Source organism: Galeopterus variegatus, unplaced genomic scaffold, assembly GCF_000696425.1.
Source record: "Galeopterus variegatus unplaced genomic scaffold, G_variegatus-3.0.2 Scaffold1127, whole genome shotgun sequence".
Lineage (NCBI taxonomy): Eukaryota > Metazoa > Chordata > Mammalia > Dermoptera > Cynocephalidae > Galeopterus > Galeopterus variegatus.
Window position 1 is genome coordinate 87,209 of NW_007727238.1, and position 8,482 is coordinate 95,690.

The 8,482-nt window shown below is 41.9% G+C and overlaps 1 pseudogene; it reads left to right on the top strand.

The window, feature by feature from the left end:
• Positions 1–303: 303 nt before the first annotated feature.
• LOC103592338 lies at positions 304–1,408 on the top strand (annotated as a pseudogene).
• Positions 1,409–8,482: the final 7,074 nt, after the last annotated feature.

Sequence of the window (8,482 nt, forward strand, 5' to 3'; positions counted from 1 at the left end):
CTCACTCCCAGAGCCCTAAATCCAGAGCCTCGAGGGAGCCTGGCGCTTGTGGATTGCTCCGCACATGCTCAGTGTCAGCCTGGAAGCGGCCGCCCGCCACGTACACCTGGTGCCTCAGTGTGGCGGGGCGCGCGTGTGCGTGTGTGTCGGCCAGAGGCGGGCTTTCCAATTTTCTTTCGTGACTTTGTCAGGCAGGGAACATGGCTGTCCTCTTGGGAGTGTCTCTACGGGAGCCGCCATCTTGGGAGGGTGGTCGTTTCGGTCACGGAGCCCGGGATCCCCTACCCGATCATCCCCTGTGGGATGTCCCTGTGGCCCTGTCACCAGACCGTGGGCTGTACCACAGGGCTTCTCCCCCGCCGCCGCCGCCGCCAGGAGTTGGTGACCTCCGAGGCCCGGGCGGGCCGGGCGCCTTCAGGAGATCCCGGCCTCCGGCCGTCTCCCCAGGGGAGCCCCGGCTTCTTTAAGCATCGCCCAGCCCTCCTGTCACCCCCCATCCGAGACAGACCCGCCCCCGCCCCCGCCGCACTTCTCTGCTGGGCGCGGCGACCGTTCTTCAGGGCGGGCGCTTCCCGCGGTGGCCGAGCCGCGGCGCCCTTCCGAGCCCACCTGGCGGCCGCTCTGTCGGAAGCTCCGACCTTGGCCACGGAAGGGGCCGTTGGGCCGCGGGAAACGCTGGGCGTCTCGGCTGTCACCGAACCTGGACAGTTGCCGCGGGGGGTGGTACGTGTGAGACTTAGGCCAGGAAGCGGAAGTCGCTGCCTGCAGAGTTTAACCTCTGTGGGCGCGGGAGGTTGAGGTGACTTCGTACCAGGGGCCAAGCGTCTGTGGAGGGAGTCATGGGGTGTGTGTGACATCGGTGGGGGGCATCTTAGCTCATTTTCAAAATCGAATCAGCAGCCTTTCCGGTTTCCTTGTGTAAGCGCGAAGGCCCAAGTTCTTCTCAAGGTCCAACTTTTCATTTGCTGTATTAGTTTGGATTCGTTTGATTTTCATTAGTGTTCGGTTAACCGCTAATCTGTAAACCCTCCCTGCCCCCCTTCGACCCCTGAATTATTTAGAAGTCCGTTGTGGAACTTGCAGAAATCCTCCGAGACTCAAGGACAAAGGGAATGGCTTTTTTATTCCGGCTGTTGCGCTGGGGGGACACCCAAACACCGTGTCTCCGGCGACGTAGGGAATGAGCGCAGTGTCACCCTAGCGGAGGGAGCCAAAGGCGGCCGACCGCGGCTGCACGTTGACTGGGCTTTGGTCTGCGGGGGTGGCAATGCTGCCCAAAGGAGCTGTTCGTGACCTGGCCCAGCTCAGCCCGTGCGTCCTGTTCTCCAAGAAGGAATGTAGAGGGAGGGCAGAAAATGTTACAGTTCCTAACACCATTTTCCATTTCCCCACACGAACAAAAAGTTAATCCTCATGTCAGTGATTTCTTTTTTTTGTTTGTTTTTTTTGTTTTTCCAAAGTTTATTAAGCTAAAAAACAGAACAACTACCTCAGCAATTTTGAAAACTGAGCCAAAGCAAAAAAGTTTTTATTGCACAAACTGTCAGCGGCATATGGCCTCAAGCTGCAGATTCATCAGTAAGTACAAAAGTATATGGTTCTAACACTTGGATTTATGTCTCTTAAGTAGTTTCATTACAATCTCTTTGATTTGATTACGAACACCTAACCACATGTAAAGCAGTAAAATACAGATTTTTTTTTTTTTAACCAACGCATTACTTAAGGTTTGTTTCCTGATAAACAAATCCTGGAGCTGGATGTACATCATTAAGTGTAAAAACAGAACTATCAAGAAGCTAGGTGAACGGCTAACCTAAGGTGAAGTAGTCATGAAAAACACCCCAAGGACAAAGGTTGTATTTATGTAACATATTGTAATGGAAACATCACTAGACTGTAAGCCAAATAAACTGGATTCCACTCCTGTACTTGTAACTGGTTATGTGCTGTTGGCTTTGTAACAACCTAACTTTCTATTCCTACAAGAAACTTAGAAAACTAGAGTGTTTCTAAGTTTCTCTTATAATGTACACTGTTACAGTTCTAAGTCTTCCGAGAAACATTTGTATCAGACAGCTTAGCCCTACCAGGAATGTTACAATTAGACAGAATGTGAGTTTCTAGTAACACAGCTATGTATACAAAATAGTAGAGATAAAAATACTGGGTTTTAGGGCCAGCCTGTGGCGCACTTGGGAGAGCGTGGTGCTGATAACACCAAGGCCACGGGTTTGGATCCCTGAGAGCTTGGTGCTGATAACACCAAGGCCACAGGTTTGGATCCCTATATAGGGATGGGTGGTTAGCTCACTTGGGAGAACGTGATGCTGACAACACCAAGTCAAGGGTCAAGATCCCCTTACTGGTTATCTTTAAAAAAAAAACCCCACAAATACTGGGTTTTGAGAATACTTGATGTAACCACCATTCTCAAAGTCGACTAAATTCCCATGGTTCTCAAAGTGAGAAAACCACTGGCCTTAAATTGGTCTTTAGAACTGTGTTAATATACCTGGACAATAATATTGTCAGTAGCAATGCTTGTTATATACTTGAGGACAATGATACACATAATTCTATCATCTTGGATACTGCTATTTCAGAAGCTGCTATTGAAATTAGTTGAATTGGGTTCCCCTCAAATTCATATGTTGCAGTCCTAACCCCCCCATACCTCAGAATATGACCTTATTTGGAGACAGGGTCTATGTCAAGTTAAAACGAGTTTAGGATGGGCCCTAATCCAATGACTGGAAATCTGGAGATAGACCCACATACAGGAAGAACACCATGTGAACATGAAGATAGCCATCTACAAGCCAAGGAGAGTAGCCTGGAAGAGATCCTTCCCTCACAGCCAATACCTTGATTTTGATCTTCTGGCCTCCAGAACTGTGAGACAAATTGGGTCATGACCCACTTTGTAGTAACCTGTTATGTCAGCCACAGGAAACTAATAAAGATGCTAAGACTAATTTACCATTATCAGAAGTAATTTATACAATATCATGCCAGCAAGACCTTATCTCCCAGGTCTTCCTAACTCTATATAAATAATTCAGTGGGTTTTCTCAGCCAGTAAACAATTTGACATCAGAAGTTTGGGCATGACTTTATAGCTCCGTAACTGAAAATGAACTGTCAATGGGTTATGAATGCATTATGCAATGGTTACATTTTTTATTTTGTAACCACCTTACTAGTTCCTCCCCACCCCCATCTTAAACTATTCAACATATAGATAGGGGCTTTTAAAAAGCCTCCTAATTTTATTAAAAGAATAACAGAGTCCATTGTCTGCCTAGGATATAATTACTGATAGGGAATTCAAAAGGAAGTTCCTTATTAGTGGGCTTATCAGTGGACTTAATTATAAATAGTCGTCCCTCAGTATCAGTGGGGGATTGGTTCCAGGAGTCCCTCCACCTCAGGATATCAAAATCTGGAGATGCTCAAGTCCCTTATTAAAAATGGCACAATATTTGCATATAACCTATGCACATCCTCCTATATACTTTAATCTCTAGATTACTTATACCTCATACAACTACACATCACTCCAATAACATGAATTTAATGCAGTACTCAGCATGTGGCAAATTCAAGTTTTGCTTTTTGGAACTTTGTGAATTTTTTTGGTTGACTGATTCAGGCGAATCACACTCTTCATCACAAATTTCAATATCAGCAGATTTTCTGTAGAAAAGGCAGTGTGGTCTAGAATTCTAAGTACAGGACTGGGAACTACGTAGTTCTGATTTCTGTTTCTGGCCTTGATTCCATCTGCAAATTTTGGCAAGTCATTTGATTTCTTGGTATCAGAATCATCATCTTTGTTGTCAAAATATTTTAAATCTGGCTGTCTCATAGAACAGACACTATAACAATGATCAGAAAAAATTCCACTGAATCCATCTGCAATTCTGCTTATTCCAGAGGAATCTGGAATGGGTCAGTAAGTAGTAGACCAGATTTCATTTCCTCACATATGAAGAATGTATAGGTTGGGTATGCCTGTTACTGTCCCAAGTACGGATAGTTAGAGATGGCCAAAAAGACTCTTTTCTTATAATGCCAAGACAGCAGAGCCAACCTCAATCAAAGGATCTGAATAACGAGAAGGGTATAAGGTCTTCCTTTTTCTTTTTTTAGGATACTCATTCATATCTTTCCAATTTGGTATAATTCTTAATACTGGAGTGAGGAAAAATTACAGGGGCGTTTCCACTCATGTTAAAAAAAATGCAGTTTAGGAGGCTGGGAAGTCAACAGTCCAGGGGGCACATCTGGTGAGGTCGTTCTTCTGGGTAGGAACTCTCTGCAGTGTCCTGTGGCAGCCAGGGTATCACATTGTGAGAATGGCATGAACAAAGAGCTCATGTCAGTGATTTCTACCCTAACTGCACTGTGGCCCAAGAATGGTGCTTGAGTGACGTTGAGGCTGAAATTGATGAAACTTCCCTTAAGGCTCCAATACTGGGCCAGTTTTCAAAACTGTTTCGTGTCTTGATTGAAAAGACTACCTTCCAGTTGTTAGGTTAGCATATTCTGTGTGTCTATTACTTCAAGCTTGTTAGCTGGGCCATTTCAAATGTGCACAGTAGATCCTTCCTGAAGATTTCCTTTGGCTTGTCAACGTGAGTTAGAGAGAGAGACAGAGAGACAGAAAAAGAGAAGTCCTCCCCGCCTATTGTTGATAAGTCAGGTTTTCCTTGTGCTGGTTAATTTTTGCTTTGTGTATTTTGAAGTTTTATCATTAAATGCAGGTAAGGGCATTCTGTTGTTGTTGAATAGATATAGCCAAATTCCTTCCCCCCAAACAGTGGAACATTTCCTAGTCCCTCCAGCAAACTAAGAGTTCATTAAGGCAAATCCACTCCAGCACTGGATGTTGATGCTATCTTTCATTTTTGCCATTCTGAGGGCTAGTAGGATTCAATTGCTTTCATTTGCATTTTCCTTATTACACGTGCAATCAAGGATCTTTTCCTGTTTGTTGGCCATTTAGATTTCCTCTTCTGTAAATTTTCGTATCCTGTGTCCAGTTTTCTTTGGGGTGATTTGTCTTTTTCTTATCAATTTGTAGAAGCTCTTTGTACATTAGGGATATTAACCCTCTGTCAGATTGCAATATTTTTTTCCTAACTCTTTTTGTCCTTTGCATTTTATGTGTCCTTCAATATGTAGTTAGAAAAATATAGTCTGTGCTCGGAAATGTCTAAGCTTTTTTTTTATGGCTTCTGTATATCCTGTCTTGCACGGTTTCCCTTCCCTATTCCAGGTAGTTCTAGAAAGATCATCTTAACATTTCAGTGTTTTTATCGTGTTACTTTTTTTCTACTTAAACCTTCAATCCAGTTGGAATTTACTTTGGTGTGTAGTATGAGATCAAGATCAAGCTTTGTTTTTACTGTATCAAATAAAAACAAATCTGGATTTAGATAGGGAGAGACTTTCATTAGAAAGAAAGATTATGGGCCGGCCTGGTGGCGCACTCAGTAGAGTGCGGCGCTTGAGAGTGCCACGGTGGCGCTCCCGCCGAGGGTTCGGATCCCATATAGAGACCGGTCTGCTCACTGGTTGAGCGCGGTGCAGGCGCAACACCAAGGGCTGCGATCCCGTTACTGGTCATGAAAAAAGACAAAAAGGAAAAAAAAAAAGAAAGAAAGAAAGAAAGATTATTAGGGCTGGCCCATGGCTCACTTGGGAGAGCGTGGTGCTGATGACACCAAGTCAAGGGTTAAGATCCCCTTACTGGCCATCTTTTAAAAAAGAAAGAAAGAAAGAAAGATTACTGCAATAGGGAGAATGCTCCCATTTCAGAAATCTGCAAGTGTCTTGAAACCAAACAGAAAAAGGCTTTTCTTTTATAGTGTAAGGAAAAGGCAAGCAGAGATAAGCAGAATCTATGGAGAGGAAGCTGCACAAGCAAGGGGACATAACCAGCGGGGTCTGACAGGGAAGTGTCTGTGGTCAGCCCATTCCCAGGAGAAGGTGAGAAGGAGGAGCGGGGGCATGAGCCACTTTTTTTGGTGCTTGCTTAGGCTTGGGGGCAAGCAGAGCTCAGGAGCCTGAAGGAAAAAGAGAAGCCTGGCTGAAGTTTGGCTAAAAAACATTTTGTTCTGACCGGTCAGTGGGGACAAGCAGTTCAGCTTATCAATCATGGGGCGAATAATGGGAATTTGGAGAGTGCGTCTGGTCTTCTCATAGGTAAACAAGGGGGGCATTCTTAAGTTCTACTTAAGTCATATGGGGAAGGGTGGTTCTTTGCAGTAAGCCATTTTCTCCTTACAGGGAGTAAAGGGGTTCACTGTTTACCAGGATCAGATAAAATTCAACATTGTCAGCTGGCACCATTGATGGAACACACTGCCCTGTGCCCACTGAATAAAAATAATTGTTTCTGTCATGTAAGGTCACAGATATATTTAGCTTAACCTGAACTCTATTGTGTCTCTGTAAACTATTTGATTTCAAAGGATTTTTGTTCTTGCAAATTTATTTTTAAGGAACTCTCTGAAGTTTAAAATAATCAAGTTTCAAGATGAATGCTGCTCCACACACACACACACACACACACACACACACACACACACACACACACACAAATCCACAACAAAATAAAACTACGAGGGTACTTCAAAAAGTTGTGGAAAAATGGAATTAAAAGATACTATGAATCTTTCCATGAACTTTTGGAAGACCCCTCATAATAGTTTGGAAAGATTTAATATTTTTGTTACATTAAGCCTTTGTATCTAGGGATTTGGTGTGGATCTGATTGTGTCCTGGCTGGCCAGTTAGCTCGGTTGGTTAGATTGCAGCCTTATAACACTAAGGTTGTGGATTCTGATCCCCGTACTGGCCAGCTGCAAAAAATATATATCTATATAAATGTCCTATAATATATGCTGCAATGATATTTTATAGTGTTCTTCCTATGAATACATAATCTTTTTTGGTTAAATTTATTTTTAGATATTTATAACATTTTTGTTGTTAAGACTTATTTTTGCTAATCCCATTTGCTTACTGCTAGTATAGGAAAAATACTTATTTTTATAATTTTATCTTGTATCCAGCTTCTTATCAAAACTACGTACCAATTCTGATAGCTTCTTGGTATAGTTTCTTAGATTTCCTAATTATACAATCATATCAGCTATAGATAATATTGTTTCTTTATCCAACATTTGATATGATTATTTCTTCTTTTTTCACTGTATTAGCCACCCAATACAGTAGCCACTAGGCTCATGTGCTATTTAAATTTAAGTTAAGTAAAATGTAAAATTCAGTTTCTTAGTCACCTAGCCGTATTCCCAGCGCTCAATATCCACATATTAGTGGCTTCTGCATTGGATGGAACTAAGTAAAAACATTTCCATCATTGCAGAAAGTTGTATTGGACGGTGCTGAGAAAGAGTCTTCAAAATAATGTTGAATAGTAGATGTGATAGAGAACATCCCTATCTTGCTGCCAATGGTAATAGAAATGATTTAAACATTTTACCATTTAGTATAAAGTTTTCTGGCAATTTTTGGACAATGGTGTTGTCAATTTTAAGTAATTTCCTTCTATTGCTATTTTATATGAAGTTTTTATTAATACAGTGGCTACTGAATTGTATTGTTACCAGGCACAGGTCAGGCTGCCTGCCTGCTTTCAAAAACAAACCATCCAAAAGTCAGATGTTGGTGAAAATGGAAGACAGCTTTTATTTATTTTTTTATTTTATTTTATTTTTTGAAGAGAATATGGAGAGCATTTGTTATCAAAAACAGATAAATAAAAGGAACTTTATATTAAGCATGCACCTAAAATATTCACTGGTTTTTCTGAAATCAATGTTTTTTAAAAAAAATTTCAAACAATCAAGTGCTTTTTATTTTTATTTATTTATTTACAGACGCAACCATTTGTTTTATTTTCAAATATTTTCAATCTGCAGTTCTTTTTTGTTTTGTTTTTATTGGTTATGAATATTCATGGGGTACAAAGCAAATTGTCACCACTTGTGCCTAAGAAGTGATGGCAAGATCCATACTGGCAGCATGTCCATTACCACAAATTGTGATTATACCCCATGTCTCCCACCCAATTATCTGCTCAATTATCCCCTACCTACCTCCTCATCCCACTTTCCCCCCCACTCCACTTTGTATTCCTAGGTATGTTCTCTCCCTCTGCAAGTCCAACACACCACTGTGGTCTTTCTTTCCTTTCTTTTTTATCTCTTAGCTCCCACTTATGAGAAAATACATACGGTATTTATCCCTCTGTGCTTTGCTTATTTCACTCAACATAAGTTTCTCCAAGCTCATCCATGTTGTTGCAAGTGGGAGAATTTCATTCTTTTTAATGGCAGAGTAGTATTCCATGGTGTATATATACCACAGTTTCCTTATCCAGTCATCCATCAGTGGAAATTTAGGTTGGTTCCATGTCTTGGCTATTGTGAACAGAGCTGTGATGAAC